This window comes from Trachypithecus francoisi, unplaced genomic scaffold, assembly GCF_009764315.1.
Source record: "Trachypithecus francoisi isolate TF-2019V2 unplaced genomic scaffold, Tfra_2.0 Lachesis_group11, whole genome shotgun sequence".
Taxonomy (NCBI): Eukaryota; Metazoa; Chordata; class Mammalia; order Primates; family Cercopithecidae; genus Trachypithecus; species Trachypithecus francoisi.
Genome location: NW_022681456.1, coordinates 75,835,167 through 75,854,546, shown reverse-complemented (window position 1 = coordinate 75,854,546; position 19,380 = coordinate 75,835,167).

The window sequence follows — 19,380 nt, the reverse complement described above, 5'->3', positions numbered from 1 at the left end:
CCTTAAAAATATGAAAATAGACCCAATGATATTATAGACTAGAAAGTAGCATTCCCATATTTAAGATTGAAAAATAAAACAAAACCTTAAACTTTGGATTTACCTCATTCCCTTTTAGGCTATTCTCCTAGGATGTTAAGGGTTGGATTTGATCTTTTCTTTCCTCTTAAGTGAACCATTTTAGAAATGACAGCTTTAAGTGTTAAGACATTATTGAGCACTAACATCCGAGCTTGTATATCATCTGATCAGTTTTACAGTACAGAGAGCAGGAATAGAGGCACAGAACTAATGGATTTGGGTGGAGGAAACGTGGGAGCTGGTCAATGCTGAGAAGAGAGGGCCTACCATGGAGATCTCTCAGCTGCTGGAGGCCAAGGACCTATTACAGGTATTGAAGAAAGGGGCATGAACAAGGAGATAGCGAGTACTCAAGGCTTATCTTGCAGTTTGGCCACATACTCATCACATCATCTTTTGCTCAGGGGAAGCCCCCCTCCATAACTGCAGAATGAATGGGCTTATTTTCATCTCTCCCTGAATCTTCTTTCCCCGTCCCCTCATGGTGCCCCCTTCCCACCACCATGATCTCGTGAAGCTTGTTGCTCCATGATGAGGCACTTGATCTAGGTTCATGGCTTCAAAGATTCTTATGGGTTCTTACAGACCACCTGGTCCAACCTCCTTATTTGAAAATGTGATCAAAATAAGGCATCAGGGCCAGGCTCATGGGTGTGTGACCTGTGCAGAAGCACAGGATGCCACATTTAGAAGGCCCCCACATTTGGTATGCTCTACTGTTGCCGTCTTCAAGTCTTTAGTTTTTGAAGAAGGGACTCCACATTTTCATTTTATACTGCACTCTACAAATTATGTTTCTGGTCTTATGTAAGTCATACTGATATGCTTGTGACTTAATGAATCATGTGAATATTTTATTTTAGAAAAATGTCTTCAGGACATTTTTTTCAGGAATATGGAAGTGATAATGGTAGAGGAGATTGAGGGCTCGCTAAAGGCAACAAGGGAATTTGGGGGAGGAGAGCAGGAGATTTCCAGGGACTCCAGGAAAACAGATGTACCATGAATTTGTCTCACTTGCAGTTCAGTAGCCCTGTCTTTAGATAGTAATTTATTCCTTATCACTGTTCTGAATTTCCACATTCCCTCTTAAAACGGATTCCCTTTTGTTCTTTTCACTCTGCAGTTACCAACAACTAGCCATTATCTCCTAGGTACTTAAAGACCATTATAGTTACCCCTCATCATTTTGCCAGGCTAAGAGATCCTAATTCTTTTATCCATCAGCTTGAATGCTTTTTTTCTTTTAATTGATGCTTCCTCAAAGAAGAACAGCTAGCTAGTTCAGGTAGCATTGTTAAAATCAGGGCACAATTAATTTCACATCTAGCTACAATATTGCCAAGGAAAGAAACAGACAAAGACAGAGATGGCACCAATGAAAATCACTTTTTGGAATTAAGCTAAAATTAGCTAAACATTTTGTAATTACAAAGTAATTTGAAAACCAAGCAGTTAGACTAAAACATTGATCAGGAAAAAGACGACGGGAAAGGAAAGGATGGAAAAATTCATTGAAAACAACCTCTCCTGCAGACCAGAGGGAGTTTTTGAGAGAAAGTAGATTACTGCTTATAGAAATACCAAAGCCCGCTAGTTCGGGCAAAGGCTTTGAGAACAGAAAATGTGTCCTTGCGAGGCGAGAGGAATGAGTTCTACCCAGTAAAGGCTACGTCTCTGCCTGTGCGTGAACAATTTCCATATACGTATCCACAAGGAGATGTAAAGAGACCTATTATAGTTTATGTTCCAATTGTAGTGTTCAAATACTGAATACAAACAGGCAACATGATTGGATAAACAAAAGGTGTAAGAAAAAGAAAGCAGTCACAAAAGGAATGGGAGCTTGATTTTGTGTAATATCGTGTACTCTTCCTGTAATTCACTTCAGAGGGACAGTGATTTAATTTCCACTAAACAGTGGCCTGAATAGATTCAAGGTAGATGCTTCAGAAAGCTTTTATTTATTGTTTTCTAAAAAAAAAAAGAAGTTAAAACATTTTTCTATGTTTCTGAGGTTGATGGTCCAGGGGGTGACTGAGCAGATGAAGGCGCCTCGCTTGAGGTGGACAGTGGGTCCCTGCCAGAGAGGCCAGGTGGGACCCTGGCGTCAGTGGCGAGAGGACTGTGGTTTGGCTGAGCTGAGAGGTAGGAGGCCAAATCCTCGTTGTCCACTCTTGGGCAGGTCATCTAACTTTTCTGTTTCTCAATTTTCTTGTGTACGAAAAGCACTAAAAACACTAACCTACCTGAATATCGTTATGAAAATAAAATGGAATAACAGATGGGAAATTGCCTTGAAAAATTATAACAGATTTTTTTTCATTGAAAATGGTCAATTAATGTGAAAAGTTTCAAAAATCAGCCACTTTATTGGGAGGATGGGCCTTCGCTGTGGCCGTGTGCACTCCTCTGTGGGAGATACAAACGTTTCCTCAGCACTGGCCTTTGCCCCCAGAAAGCTTGCAGAGTAGTTGAGGGAAACAAGCGCCTATGTTTGTATGACATTTTATATACCTGAAAATTGAACTGACAATACATATTCAAGGAGAGTATATCACAAGCTCTGAAGTTAGATGGCCCGGTTTGAATCCTAGTTTACAGATGAGAATATTGAGGCTATGGGTTGTCAAATAGATCATGATACGGTTAGACTTTGTGTCCCCACCCAAATCTCATCTTGAATTATAATCCCCACGTGTCAAGGGAGAGATCAGGTGGAGGTAATCGAATCATGGGAGTGTTTCCCCCATACTGTTCTCATGATAGTGATTGAGTTCTCACGAGATCTGTTGGTTTTATAAGTGTTTGGTAGTTCCTCCTGCATTCATTCTCCTTCCTGCAGCCTTGTGAAGAAGGTGCTTTGCTTCGCCTTTGCCTTCCACCATGATTGTAAGTTTCCTGAGGCTTCCTTAGCCATGTGGAACTGTGAGTCAATTAAACCTCTTTCCTTTATAAATTACCCAGTCTTGGGTAGTTCTTTTTAGCAGTATAAAAACTGACTAGTCTACCTCAGTTTACTTATTTGTAGGCTAGGATAGGAAGAGTACCATATGGGGTTGTACAGATCAACTGGAACATCATACACAAAACTAGTGGTTGACCCATACCCTCAATGCGTTAACTGTTATTACTGTATGTATGGATGCATATCTCCTACATTTATTTGACTCCAGAAGGTTTTTTGTTCTTTTTGTTTGTTTGTTTGTTTTGGTGAGGGGAAATCATGGAAGATTATTTGTTCCCTGAAGCACCCTTTGGGAATGAATGTGTGGCTATAGGCAAGAGGTTCATTAGAGGATGGAGTGGGCACTCGGGACTGGGGTCATTAGGAATGTCTTCATAGGGGTGAGGGGTGAGGGGACTTGAATAGGTACCTAGCAAAGTGCAAGATTTGGCTAGGCAGCGTAATGGCAGAAGCCAGGGTGGGGGATATGAGGAGGAGAACATGCTAACATGGGAAATAAAGCTGGAAAGACAGGATCTAATTTCCTGGACAGGGCACTTGAATTTTATTTTTTATTTAGTTATTTTTTTTTTTTGAGACAGGGTCCCACAGTGTGGCCCAGGCTGGAGTTCAGTGGCACAATCCTGGGCTCAAGCAATCCTCCCACCTCAGCCTCCTGAGTAGCCAGGACTACCGGCACACATGGCTATGCCTGGCTAATTTTTAAAATTTTTCTTAGAAATGCTTTGTTGCCCAGGCTGGTCTTGAGCTCCTGGCCTCAAGTGATCCTTTTCTCTCAGCCTTCTGAAGTATTGGGATTATAGGCATGAGCCACCGTGCCTGGCTTGGCACTTGGATTCTATCTCATGTGTAGAGGGAAGCCATTAGTGGAATTTTTAGAAAGAATACTCTGGTATTTATATCCACAGTGAATTGTTATTAAAATATGCTAAAAGTGTGTAGAGGGTGGAACACTGGCTGGGAATTTATTAAATGTGATTCAAGGCTCAGAGTGGATTGACAAGATGGTGATCTAAACCAGGAGAGAGGAAGGGACAAGGGAGGAAGAAGCAAAATGAATTGGTGGCTGAATATGGGATTTGAGGGGAGGGGCAACGACTCAGGTTTTGCATTGTGGTGACTTGAGGAATCATGTCCCTTAACATTGCTTTATTCTTTCAGTGATTTATTTACAAAATACTTTGAGTGCTTACTTGGGCAGGGCACTGTATAGTTGCTGAGATTGCTAAAAACAAAAATGCTGCTAAACTAGACTCATAAATAAAAGTAACAACGAGGAAAACTTTGAGTTAATGTAGAGTTAGAGTGTAGGCAATGAATGCCGTAATGTAGACATGAAAAAAATGAACAAGGCTGGGCTGGGAAGGCCTGTTGAAGAGGTAGAATTTGAGCAGGATCTTGTCTATGGTTAGGGATTCCACAGGGGATGGGAAAGTGCCACTTCAGAAAGAAAGAAGGCAAGAAACTAAGTTGGTGGAGGTTGAGGAGGACATGAATTACATTTTAGATGGACTAAGTACAAAGTGAGAATGGCACACCACAGTGGAAGTGTCCAGCACGCAGCTGGAAGATGGAACTGGGATTTTGCAGGACAGTCAGTGCTGGAGGTCAAGATTTGAGAGTCATTGGCTTTGTGAGCCTGGAAGAGCAGATGAGACTTTGAAGGGAGATGACTGAGTCATGTGGTCTTAAAGTTGGAAGGAACCCTGGAGGACCTGTGGTCTAACCTCTTGTGAAAATCTTATTTACTACAGATCTTCCTGACCACTTCCTCTGCCAGAGCTCTCCTTACCTCACAACATATATAGTTCATTGTGTTGACAAACAGTTCCAATGCTCAGGTCTGAACCTTGTCCTTTAGTTGTTTGCAAGTTACTGGAAGTGTTCAAACAAGGGATAACTTGATTAAAGGGCTGTTGATTAAAGAACGATTCTGTGACTCTTGTGCAGAGTGATTCTGAGAAGAGAGAGCTGGCAGCTGGGAGGTAGGCAGGGAAGTCAGTACTAATAGTTTAATATTTTTTCTAATTCTACATTTATTCAAAGTTTTCCTCACTGTTACTTTTATTTATGAGTCTAGTTTCACCCAATGGGAGTAACACAGAGTAGGTCTACTCTCTTCCACAGGACAAGTTATACATCTTTCCAGGTCTTTCCTTTTTAAAGAGAACCTTGCCCTGGTTCTTTATATGCACCACATGACACCATTCACAGACTTTTGTCATCCTGATCCATTTACTCAGGTATTACGTTTTGAATGCCTGGTTCTCCAGAAAGAAAAGCCAGAGCCAAAGCTTATGTATATGTTTTCTTTTTTATTGGAGAATATGATCTATGGAGCAGGAGTGAGGGATGTGGGGGCCAAGTGGAGAAAGAGGGAGAGCCAATAAAAGATGCATTTTCAGGTTGGCCACTGCTCAGGGTGACAGGGTCCATTCATTGAATAGCAGGGCCAGAGGAGCTGTATGAAATGTGTCTCAGAGCTGTCTTTCCAAGGGAAGAATTGGCTCCCATTTCCCATTGGTCAGAAGGTTGCATAGTGGGGTTGCACGTGCGTGAGCAGAAGAGTCCCCCACAACTTTACCACTTTCTCAGTGGAGAAGCCCTGGGGAGGAAGCAAAAGGCAGAAGGCTGGGAGCTAAAACAGGTGCTGACAGGTGTACCTGTAGGAAGCTGATCTGGTCCTATATTAGTGGCTGAGATAAGAGACAGGTAGTCCTAAGAGAATCAGAAATGGGCACAGGAAGTGTCTGATGCATCTCCTGTCCACAAGGCTCCCTGCTGGTCTCTGGATGTGTTGCAGTCTTTCCATATCCCTTTCAAAAGCTGGTACTCATAATTAAATAAGCTCTCCAAATAACTTCTGTCCAGAGAAGATTTTAGGGTAGATAGGAAGGAAAGAGTGATGGCTGTGTTAAACAGATTTAAGATCAATCTATCACAAATATTGGCACATACACTCTCCCACATTCTTCAAATGCACATTCCTGCTAGTGAGGTTCAGCAGCAAGCACCCAGGATTTGGCAGATCCTGTGCTAGGTGCTGGAGGGTGGGGAGCATCCTGATGAATATGGGATAATCTTGACATTAATGAGGGCTCAGCCTAGTTGGAGAGGCTGAAAAAGTAGCCAAATAATTATAATAAAATGGTATGGACTACAATAGAGATGCCTGCAGGATGGAGAAATGGTCTAGAGACAAATGTCAGGTGGAGGGGTCAGAGAAACCTTCAGAGAGGATATGAAGCTCACAGAGGATTCTGAGGTACTCCGACTCCTCGATATGTGTGCCTAGATGGAGAGGCAGAGCATATGAGGGATCCACTGTGCCCAGACCGAGGCACAACCTGAATTACCAGCAACATTTAACAGCCCGAGGATTCCTGACAAGTCAGCTATGAAACCACTAGATGCTCCTTATGCTGGAAGCTGCATTCAATGCGTTTTAGTTTAAACAAATATTCCTAGCTTAGAAATTGCAGCCTTTTACATACATGTGTATTTGAGCATTTTAAGCCATTGTCCCATCTCTTAGGAATTATCTTTCCCATATGAATCACTGTTTCATATTTTTCTTACGTACTAAAAGAGACCTTGATTGCAAAAGGTTAAACTGAAGATGAAGTAGGGTATTTTATTCCTCTTCTTCCCTTGGCAAGAATACCGCAGAGCCTTTGTAAACAAAGCCAGAATGCAGGCAGTCTAAGAGCGGATTCAGCTGAAAAAAGTATACTTTTTTTTTTTTAACATGGTGAATTGAAGAATAGTTCAGGAAAATAAGGAGCAGGTGGCTGCCGCAGCCTGCAGGGCAGAAAGCCTGGTATAAAGGCAAAGAGTGCCTCCTAATCAGGGGGCTCTCGGGCTGTCACGTGGTCCCGCGTATCACTTTAGCCCTTGGACGGGGGAAGCTCTGAGCCTCTGTGTCCTCTGCCCCCCCCCAGGCCTGGGCCTCCTGGACTAACATATGGGAAGAATTTAGAGACAAGGGAAAAGCCCAGAAATCAAATGTTGAGAGAAATTATGTGGTTAACAGCTGGAATTCATAAAGTTTTATATTAAGTGAAGAATTGATAGCAAGAAATCCAAAATACCCTTTCCCAAAAGAAAGACAAATTAATAGCTTGAGGACAAAAAAGGCTTCCCAAGATTCTTGACTTCTCTTTAAATACAACTGTAATACTTATGTTTGCTTTTATAAGGGATAGCTATGGTTATATTTGTTATGAATCTGGAATTATTGAATTTAAGGATGAATATATTGAGATGCCCTAAATGCCAAAAAATGAATCTAAAATTGGGCTGCATGTCCATTTTAATTTCAAGTCATTATTGAGGTATGTTAATGTTAAATAATAATTTATGAAGATTTTTCACATGAGTTCTCTTATTTCATCCTTTCCCTACACACCAATAAATAAGTATTTTATAACCTTCCTCTGCTTAAGAGAAAACGGTTCCTCAAAGAGATTAATTTGCCCAAGATCACACTGTAGCAGATGAGAATTTAAACCCAAGTCTTCTGCTCCCAGCACCCATGGCCATATTCACTGCACTGGGGTTTGTAACCTGGATGAGCTTCCGAATTAGTCCTGGAGCTTTTTAAATTGACCAGTTCTTGGAGTGGGCTTAATAATTAAGAAATATCTGAAGTGATTCTGATGATCAACCTGGTTTAGGACCCACTGTGTTAAGGTAAACAGAATATCATTCTCTCAACAATCAGTACAAATTCTTCTTTACCCTGGGGATGTAGGTAAGTGGGTATTTTGAAGGCCAGCAGAGCCACACCTGGGAAACATTAGCATCCACCTAACCATGCAGCCTCCCACAATGTGGGATTAGCTGGTTTGGCTTGATTACTAGTGTCTGGAACCATGTTATGAGAAAAAGCTAGATCATAACAACACAAAGCAAAGTTTCCCAACCTTTTCCTAGGCAATGATATACTTGTAAAAAGTGTTGGGACACATCAAGGGGCTGCCAGTGTCAAAGATGTAGAGGAACAGGTTAGGAGCCCCTGAGCATACTTCCACCAGCAAATGGATCCAAACCAAAATTGGAGGAACCAGGGAGACTACCATCAAAATATAACATGCTTAATCTTTCAGTTTCTGGATGGGTTGAGTGGTGTAGTAAAAACTAAAAACAGCCAAGTTCCTAACAGGGGCCAGGTTAATTCTTCTTTGATAATTGTGAACACAGAAAGGTGATTTACATGCTTTGATATTTGATAGGCCTGGTTTTGAATCCCAGCTGTATCACTTAGTGACCTTGGGTAAATCACTTATCTTTGAGAATCAGTTTCCCTGTACGTGTAAGAAGGGTAGTACTACTTTCATCATAGAGTATTAAAAGGCTTAAAATAAATACAATGTATAAAGTGGTCACTCCAGTGCCTGTAAATAGCAAGCGCCATTTAAGTGGCAGTGTTATTTCTGTCACTTACATCCAAGTAATCTTAAAATTTAGTCAGTAAAGGATATAAGAGCTTTAATGATATCTTAAACCAGATTTCAAAAGCAGGAAAATTTATTTTAATAAAAAGCAAGGAAATTAAAAAATATATGAGATCCTGTTTTAATCGAGTCCTGCTCCAGCTTTTAGAAACTTGTGGGACAAGAAGCAGCTTGGGGCAGGACAAGCATTTGAACATCAGAAACTGTATCTCCACAGTGGGGTGAGAGGACAGTGAACCCACGAATTTGAAAACAGGGGGAATGAAAGTTCCCTCTGTGCCTAGCAGGCTAGGACAAAGACATGAAAGTCACTTTTGAAAATAACTTTAAACGGAATCAGCAAAACTAGACTGTAACTTGGTTAACTATATTAACATATCTAAAAGAAGAACTGATTGTTCAAAACTGCAGTTGGCCAGCAGTGGAAGAACAGAAAATGGAAAGTCAGAGGTAGATGTTGGCAAGTGTCTTCCTAGGACTATCCAGGGAGAAGGAGCCTTAGTGCAAGGATTTGGAATTTTCCTTACCCATTGGCAAGACCATCCACTGCTGTAAGATGTCTCTCTCAGGCCCTCTCAGCCCAGTGTAATTATACATTCAAAGCTATAACAAATTTATTTCGTATGGATTCTATACATTTCATGAAATATTGTGATCATAATATATTTCCCCATATAATTTGATTATAGAGAACAAATATATACATCAAATTGAGAATGTTATATTAGATTTTCTTCTTCCCCAACCCCTTAGAATTCTTAGGGGTTCCTTGAAGTCCCCTTAGAAGCCACTGAGGGAGTGGGGAAGGAGAAGAGGTAGGTATAAGGGGCTTAGTTCTTCTCCGCACACTAACTCAACTGCTCCAGTTTTATTCTGTGAGTAGATTTTATCTAACTCAGTGATTCCCATTAATTTGTATTTGTATTAGAATATATTTGACCATAATTCTTCATAATTAGAATTTAGATTAATCTATTCTGAAGTTCGATAAAGAATTATCCATAGCCCATTACAAAAGCAGATGTGTGCATGATCCCTGAAATACATAGTCTTAAAATAACACACATCTCACTGAATCCTTTTACACATGCATATACCCACATACACAGACATGCACACACGCACAATTGGCGTGCGACAGAGAGGTGGATAAGGTTTTGCTCCACTTATATAAGTTTAAGGTTGGGGTGAAAAAGCAACTTTGAGAGCCATTTCTTTAACAAAGAATTCATGGGCTGAAAAAATGATTGAAAATATTCAGTCTAGATGATTTGTAAACCTCCTAGTTGGCTATAAAATTATTTCTGGGATTCTACTTTTGAACCATTATTGAGCATCTTTTGAATATAAAGAGACACAAACACATACTGGGTTACATCCATCCTCTGCTCTTTACCACAGTTACCACTACATTCATTCTTCACCCCAGTGATTCTTATTTATTTATTTTTTCTTTTATTTGAGATGGAATCTTGCTCTGTGGCCAGGTTGAGTGCAGTGGCGTGATCTCCGCTCACTGCAACTTCCACCTCCTGAATTCAAGAGATTCTCCTGCCTCAGCCGCCTGAGTAGCTGGGACTATAGGTGCACACTACCACACCCAGTTAATTTCTGTATTTTTAGTGGAGACGGGGTTTCACCATGTTGGCCAGGATGATCTCGATCTCTTGACCTTGTGATACACCTGCTTCGGTCTCCCAAAGTGCTGGGATTATAGGTGTGAGCCACTGCACTCGGCCACCCCAGTGATTCTTAACGATTGGTGTGTCCTACAATTATCTATAGAGCTTATTGAAAACTCATAGGGTTGTCTATACCCCCGACCTCCTATCAGAGTCTTTGGAATCAGGACCCAGGCATGAGTATTTTGACAGAGTTCTACAGTTGATTTTGGTGTTTACCAACAGCTGAGAATCATAGTTCTATTCTTTGCTTGTTAAGAATTGGAAAAAAGAGGAAAAGTATTCCTAATACTAAGAAAGTCTTGTGGACACACTGATTGAGCAGTAGTGCCCTAGACCCCACACAACAGGAGACAACAGCAAAATGCTATTAGGTTACATGTGAACACATTATACATTGTGCAATGGACTTTAGCTATGCTGACAGCTACAAGGAACAACTTGATAAGCAGTAGACTTGTGTATTTGTGTTGCATGTCTAAGGTGTCATTATCATAAAGTGTCATTATCCTTAGAAATGAGAAAACCAAGATAATTCAAATAAGTTGTTTACAGTCAAACAACTGGCAACTGGCAGAGCGAGAATTTGAATGTAAGACTGTCCGATTCTAAAGCTCATGTCCTTTTCATATGGCATATGATGGGCCAAGATCAGGTAGATAAATGGCCTTTTGGTAGAGCACAAGCCCACAGACTAGTTATCCTAGTCTTGTGGCAGTGTAATTGAGAAGCTGTGACACCTAATTGGTATTTTATAATGTAGGGTGAGTGCAGTAATATGACGCTGTGTGTTAGAGCCAGAAAGTTACCTGGATCTCAGGTGTAGGTTGGGGAGATGTGGCTGGTGAGGAAGCAGTTTTGGTAGGCATATAAGTAGTTTCAAGGAGCAGCTGCAGGCATGGGCTTCCCAGGATGTGTCAGGAGCTCCATCGCAAATAGGCTGACCAGTGCTGCAGTATGGGGGAACTGCAAGAGACATGAGAAGCTGCTCATGGAGACTCCCTAACTGATGACCTTCTTGACATGGCTTTTCCAAAAATTGATATACTTTATGCTGAATGTAACCAAATGTAACTGGCACACGACTGCTCAAACTCAGCCTTCTGTTGGGCTCAGAGAAGCAGAAGTTATGACCAGAGTATCTCTAATAGTCTAGAAGGGCAACATAGTATTTTTAAAAGAACTATTTTATTGAATGTAATACTTCAATATTTGTTTATTAAATTTTATTTCTTTAATTTACAAATAATAAGTATATATATTCATGAGGTTCATAGTGATATTTGTATATATATCATGCACACAGTGATCGGAATGGGGTCATTAGCATATCCATCATCTCAAACATGTGTCACTTCTTTGTGTTGAGAACATTTGACATCCTCCTTCTAGCTATCATTGTTAACTATAGTCATCCTACAGTGATATAGAACATTATAATCAAATAAATTTACTTTCATTTAAAAAACAGTGTTGTAAATACTTTGAGATTAACTTTTTGTTTAAGATTAATGATTTGACTATGTGTTGGTTTGGTACAAAGAGCATTAACCTGAAAATCAGGAGACCTGAATTCTAACCCTGATTCGATTACCAAGTGGCTGCATGAACTTTTGGAAAATACTTTACTTCCATTAATTGCTTTTGCTTCATTTGTAAAACAAGAGGGTAGAATTGCTACTTAGAGAATCCCTAAATTTTCTTTAGGAGTCACAATTTTTAAATTCTTTTATCTGTTTTGTTTACTGCTATACCTCCAGCATCTAGAACCATGCCTGGAACAGAGCAGGTGCATAACATATACTTGTAGAATGAAGGAATTAAAGCAGTTCTGAGACAGATTGGAGTTGGAATCCAAGCCTCTCTGATTTCAAAATCCATGCTCTTTGCATGATTATCCTACTGGTTGTTTAATTAACTAAAGACATTTGGATCAGAATTCCCAAGACTCTGGAAACCACAATTCTGGCCAGTTAATCTAAAGTCATTATGCCTTTTCTAAACTTCATATGGCTCACCCAATTCAATCCCTGACAAAGTATGTTTGTCAGCCTTAAGTAATAATGAGTCTCTGTTAATAGCATATGAGGAGGAATTGGGTAGTAGGCAGGGGGTTAGTACCACCTGGTAAACCACTAATACAAATGGATATGTGTGAAAAAGGAAATACTTGTAGGATGGAGAAGTGGTACAGAGAGGAGTATAATTTACTTTATGGCAAGTGGAAGGGTCAGACAAGCCTTCAGAGGTATGGTAAGGTCTGGAAAGGATCCTGAGATGGTACACATTCCTCCCCATGTGTCCAAAATGGGGAGACAGAACACACAAGGGATCCACCTAGACTAAGTTAGAATCTGCATCTCAGGCAGAATTAGGCAGAGCTAGAATTCCTAGTTCCTAGTCACCCATGAAACCACTAGATATTCCCTTATGTTAGGAACTTTATTTCAATGCATTCATTAAAAATATTTTTAGCTTAATTATTGCAGCCTTTTACTTATGTGAAGTAAAGTATTACTTATGTGTATTTGGGTATTAAAATCATTGTTCTCTTTCTTGGGAATCATATTTTTTCATAAATCATTTTTTGGCATTGCCCTAGTATGCAAAAGGAGACTTTGATTGTAAAAAGTTAAATTGAAGATGAAGTAGAATAAACTAACTAGGGTTTCTGCTTTGTAAACTTGGAGGAAGTGTTGAGTCAGCTGCCTTTACTGTTGAGTGGAATCTGCAGAGCCTGTTGCTCTGTAGCCTGAATTTTTTTCCCAGTGTCTCTGGTTCCCTATTGGTTTATGGCCAATGACTAATGCTTTACCCACGAGTCATTAAACCCATTCTGCACTTTTCTGGTTCCCTAATCTTCTTGGAATTCATCCTTGTGTCCAATGGTCCAATGCTCTAGCTTGGTATTTGGATGACTGAGTGAACAGAAATGGCAATAAAAATGTATATGTGATATAACAGTTCAAAATGCAATTCCCTTTAGAGAAGTCTTATGAGCAAATAAAATTCCTCCCAAACCATTTCAAATCATTGGAAATATTTGAAGCTTTTCAGTTTCCTTTGCACCTTCATGAGAGGTCAAGAAATACAGCAAGGGTATCTGCTAGCTCTGCACACACTTACTTTGTCACAAAATTCAGACTTCCCAGGGCAACTCTACTTTTTAAGGCTCCTGATTAACTGCACTAATGTAAGAAGGCAGAAGCGTGGATAATATAATAGAGATAGCAGCTGATGAATATGCATGTGTTTGATGTTCTAGAAAACTACTTTAAAAGAACAATGAAATACCATTGATGGCTAAACTTAGGATGAGAAGAAAAGATGTCCAACTTCTTGACTACTACTCAATTCTTTGAAATCCATATCACTCTAAGAGCTGCTATTTTCACAGAAAGAGCTAGGAATGGTCCAGTAACTATGCCAGCAATGTGGCAGACTAAGTGGGAGAGAAATGGCTTACAGTGGGGAAGGAAGTGGGTATAAATAAGGCATGGGAATGTTCAGCTCACAGGGGTGGGTGAGGAGTTGGGGAGGGGGGTATAGATTTACCTGCTTATGTTGACTGACATTTAGCTTTACCCATCCACACACAAGATCCAAAGGCTAAAGCCTGGCAGGAAGGCCACCTCAAATTCAAGTAACTGGTAAGTATCCCACAGGGAGGTGGAGCACAGAGGAGGACCCTACAGATGTGGTGTTTGGGAGTTGAGGTAGGCAATGTCCAATCGTTCTCTTGTAGATGGACAGTGTAGACAGGAGGCTAATCTGTATGGCTAGGGCTGACAATGACTAGGGTAGAGTGAGACAATGGTAAGTCAGATAAGAGAGTCCAAATTGTCTACAAGTAAAAGTGCTTGATGTCGATATTGGGAACATGAATGTGAAGCCAGAGGAATCATAGCACCAAATATATGGAAGCAAGAAGCCATGGGTCCAGACAGGAGGGTGACCCTGGTGTGTCCGTGAGACACAGAGTATATGACCCAGCTGGATTTTTTTTTTGTTTTTTGAGATGGAGTCTTGCTCTGTCGCCAGGCTGGAGTGCAGTGGTATGATCTCAGCTTACCACAACCTCCGACTCCATGGTTCAAGCGATTCTCCTGCCTCAGCCTCCTGAGTAACTAGGATTACAGGCATGTACCACCACGCCCACCCAACTGGATTTTACGTGCTCTATTTGGAGTGACATCTGGGTTTTCAGCAACACTTAAAGGGCAGGGGATATGGACAGACAAGTGATTAATTTTCTCCAGCGAAATCTGTTTTCAGGTTCCAGGGCACTATCTAGAGCATCCACATGCTGCTGCCTAAACTGAAGTCCCAGTTGCCCAGAAGGTACGTGCTCTGGGTGGATTTTTTCTGGTTGGCCTGGAGAGGTCATGGACTACTTCCTAAAATGTGCCACTAAAGAATTTAGCCTTCACTATTTTTTGACACTTGAAACAATTACTGCATTTCTTATATGGAATTTATGGCACCTTTATGTTTACTAAATGAAGCTCCATCCTCAAATATTTTCTCCCCACTTTCTGAGGAGAAAATGATAGAATTGTATCCTTTATAAGTCTATTTCAAAAAGGAGGCTGCAAGTTGCTCCCGGGGAGGCATGGTGAAGACAGGTTCTCCACCTTTGTGGCCACAAGGCCTAAATATTAGTGAGATCCATCTCCAGAGAATGCCGACATTAATACAAAACAGTTTAACCACCATTTACTGATATCTACCATTGGGAGAAATTAGCCTCAGGGCTTAAAGACAAAATGTGCTAATGATGAAGGGGCACATAAACAAATAGAGTATATCTTTTGAGACTGAACTTGTCTGGATGACTGCAGTCCTGAGAATTTGAGGGTATGCTTAAGATCTTATGAGTTCAGGGGTGATGTGTTTCTTGCAGGACTTCGAAAATTCAGGTCACTTATGTTGAGTCATGCTCAGTCATTTTGAGCTTCTACAACTAAATTGCAAAGGGAGCAGTGTTCACACATGGTGAAACCATCGATTCACTCTTTCTCCAAAGTTCTCTTTATTTGTGATTTCTCACCAGCATGTTGATGGTTACTAATCTCCTGCTGTCAAGATCTAGTTTCACAAGTTCCCAAGCAAATCAATTTCAGGTATTGATCATTTGGCAACTGCTAATTGCTGTAGCTAAGAATTTAATTCAATGGTGAAAAAAAGGTCTATTTGTTCTATCCTTGCTATATATATGTTTTTGTAAGAAGATGTTTCGTTTTGCTTTATTAGCTATCCATTCTTTAATGTAAAATCAGTAGGCAAAATCTTGTAAAAATGGTATGATTCATTGGCATTAAAACTGAGGTTGCCTTCAGGCTGCATTAACTTATATATCTTTTAACATATGTGAACTTTTACTTAATTCTTCTGTTTTGTTTTAATTTATCAGCTGTCTCTACGTAAGACAGGAAGCCTATTTTTCAAATAAGATTACTTTCTTTGATATTAGGCAACCCATTTTATTCTCTCGAGCACAATTTCACAGAAATAGGAGGATATATTTTTCTTAAAAATCATCAGCTGTGTCTCCAGTTTCACAATTACTAAGGAAGTATGCAAAGGTAAAGGACAGGAAACTGATTTGTTGATGCAAATTTTGATGAAAAAAATCCTTTCATTGTTGGCTAATCTCTTACTAGCAGAAATCTGAAAATGTTTTCATGGGTGGAAAAGAGTAATTTTTCTTGGAAACTTATGAGATCAGCCTTTGTTTGATGCCCAGTGAGACAAGGGACAACAGCTCAGTTCACTGGTTTGCTCCTGGGAGCAGAAGCGACTTTGTCGTCACATTATTCACGTGAACCCAGAGCTGCGGTAGGGGAAGAGGGAGGTTTGCTCAGGAGAAGCCAATCTTGAATGTGTAAGGGGCTGTGGATTTTAAAATACAACTTTGTGGCCAGGTTTATTGACATCCTGAAATACAACTTTTTTTTTTTGGCCTTAAGATGAAACCTAAAATATGAAGGTAAACAGTGGCTAGAGATTAAGACATTATCTCCTTTGTGAGATGACATCATCATCCACAGTTTGGCTAAGTAGTAATGTCTTTAGAGTTCAAAGTTTATAACTCCTACAGCCATTAGCAAATATTTTCTTGTATACATACATACATGACATCTGGGTTTCACACTCTACTCAGCTTCTAGGGTATTGTTGAAGAGTATGTTGTCCAGTGTCATGACCACTAGATACATGTGGCTACTGAGCACTTGAACGCTCTCTGGGCTGAATTCAGATATGCTGTAAGTATAAAATACACACTGCATTTCAAATGGAAATGGAATTTCAAAATGGAAATATATTAATATTTTTATAAAATGGAAATATATTAATATTTTAAATATTGACTACATATTAAAATAGTGATATTTTTGCTGACGAGGTGCAGTGGCTCACACCTGTAATCCAGGACTTTGGGAGGCTGAGACAGGTGGATTACTTGAGGTCAGGAGTTCGAGACCAGCCTAGCAAACATGGTGAAACCCTGTCTCACTAAAATACTAAAATTAGCCAGGCATGGTGGTGGGCGCCTGTAATCCTAGCTACTTGGGAGGCTGAGGCAGGAGAATCTCTTGAACTCAGGAGGTGGAGGTTGCAGTGATCCGAGATTGTGTCATTGCATTCCAGCCTGGGCAACAGAGTGAGACTCTGTCTTAAAAAATATGTATATGTATATATTTTTTGGATATATCAGGTTAAAGTTAATTTCATCTTTTTATACTTATTTGATGTTGTCTCTAGAAAATATATATGTATATATGTGCATATTACACATATTTCTACTGGACAATGCTGGTTTAAGAATATTCATTGTGACAAATGATCCTTTGATATTCCATGGTGAGCTGTGAAAAGTTATTGGAACCCTAGTCACCAGGTCCTGACGTTCAGGGATCTTATCCCAAGTGTCTCCTCTGAGCCATAGCTCCTGGCAGTATCCACTCTCCTGTCTTCTTTGCTCCATATTTGCTCTGCCCATCTTAGCTATAGCTGGTGTTCCTGTCATTGCCTTGATACAGGGCTTCCTTTTGCTCTGCTCCTATCGCTGCTAAGTGGGAGAGGAAACAGGGTCGCTATCTGTTACAAGTGCCTTTATTTATTTATTTATTTAAGGAACCAAATAGTTTGACTCTGTTACAGTTTGCCTGATGCCAGACGTTGCTCATTAATCTTCCTCTTTAAGTTTGTTATTTTGGTTAATTCTTGGAATAAATTCGCTTGGGGCAGGGTTGGAAAACAACACAAACATCCTCACACAGTGGACCGTGCTTAGAGAGCTTCCTCTTGGCTTTGATTTGACTCGCTGTTTGTGAATTTCTTACTCTACCACACATTGCTGAGAAGATGAGACGCAACCATCGGGCTCCAAAGTTTAGTCATATCCTCTTCTCTAGGAGGGGACATGTCCTGACTTTCTGGAATATGCAGATGATATCCAGCTTGGGTTTTTATTTTGAGACAATTATTGCCTGTGGTGTTTAACTAATTGATCATGGGTAACAGTTGTCAAATAGGGATTCAAGTACAGTATCAGTTTTATACAAGGAAAGCTGACTTAGAGAATGGTGACCTGGTTTCTTATATCCCAGCTGAAACTTGCCTGTAAATCCTCAGCAGAGAAGCTAGAGAATGTTGGGTCTCCTGGTGGAGGAAAGGTACTGCTTGAGGCACGAGGTAGAGGCAGAGAGAGCACCAAGCATGAGAACAAATGAGCCAAGAGAGCAAGGAGCTTGGCTGTGTAAACTTTGATGTTGCAACCGTATTCTTGGTAAACAAGGTCCTATGGATTTCAGGAGCTCCTTGCCTCACCCATCAGATAAGTTACTCCTTCTTCCCCTGGGGAGGAGTGAGTGAGTAAGGGGATGGAGACAGGGAACCCAAATATTTATTCCTGTACTCTCCTTCCTTGGAAGTAGAGAAGTTTCTTCTCTCTCCGGAATGTGAGGGAGCAGAAGTAAGCAATCCTTATATCACACACTGTAGAAGTCAAATCATAGTATTATAGATGATCAGTCCTGGCAGGGACATGACATGCTGTCTGGTCCGACACCGTCATTATAGATAAGAAAACAGCCCCACAAAAGTGCATTAACAGAGTCTGGGGGAATCTCCCCTGCAACATCTCCTGTATATTAACATCTCTGGAAAAAATAGAAAAAAAAAACCAAGTTGCCAGTTTGATATAGCTTATGCCTCAGTAGAAAGTTTGTATGCATGTTTTTGTCTTTAAATATCTGCAAATTTTTAAAAATACAATTAACAATAAGATTGCAAATCTGGTATATGAAAGAATTTGCGTTTTGGTTTGGCATATTTGGTGTGGATTTACATGCAACAGCAGAACTAATCCAATTGAAAGATTTAATACTTTCATTTCACTGCCATAAATTCACAGACTTTGAGAAACAGATCCCAAAAGTAGTGGTGTCTGGGACTCAGATTGTGCTGTTCATGGACAGAGAGAATTGGGCTTACAGAATATTTTAGCCAAACTCTGTGTGTTGAGTAAGTGACCTGCTGTGAAAAATATAAAAAGCACTAATACATAGGCCAGTTCTTTTTAGTGAAAAATCTGATTTAAAGAATTAATAAGTCTCTCAACATGAGTATTTCAACTTTAAAGATGGTATACACAGTGATTAGCAAGTAGAATGGTTAGAGGCACGCACTTCTGAACTTCTGCTTCCATTTATTTGTCTACTGTAACAGTTACCACACTGAATTGTAATTATTTGTTTACATGCTCTTCTACTCACTAAACACACATCAATCATCTGCCAGAGGTCAGGCACCATGTTGGGCACTGGAGACAATTAATGATCTGCATTTTGTCTATTTGCCTATATAAAGGATTTTAGTCAAGCTGATTGAAATCTTTGCATCTTCTGTTTTGTCATCTGTAAAATACTGAGTGGGGATTAACATCTCTTCAAGTCCTAAGACGTGTATGAAATAGAGCCTTTTGAGGTTTTGAAGGATGCTTGAAAAGTTTATTCTGCCATACAATCTGAGTCCTCCGTTTGCTTAAGACACTGACCCAAATCACAGTCCATGTATTTCTCTCTCACACAAAGGAAGTGGGGAGGTAAGGAGATGAGGCTTAATGGCAGTTCCACAAGGTTATCAGGGTCCCTGGCTTAGTCATGCCCTCTCTGTAGCCATTTCTCAC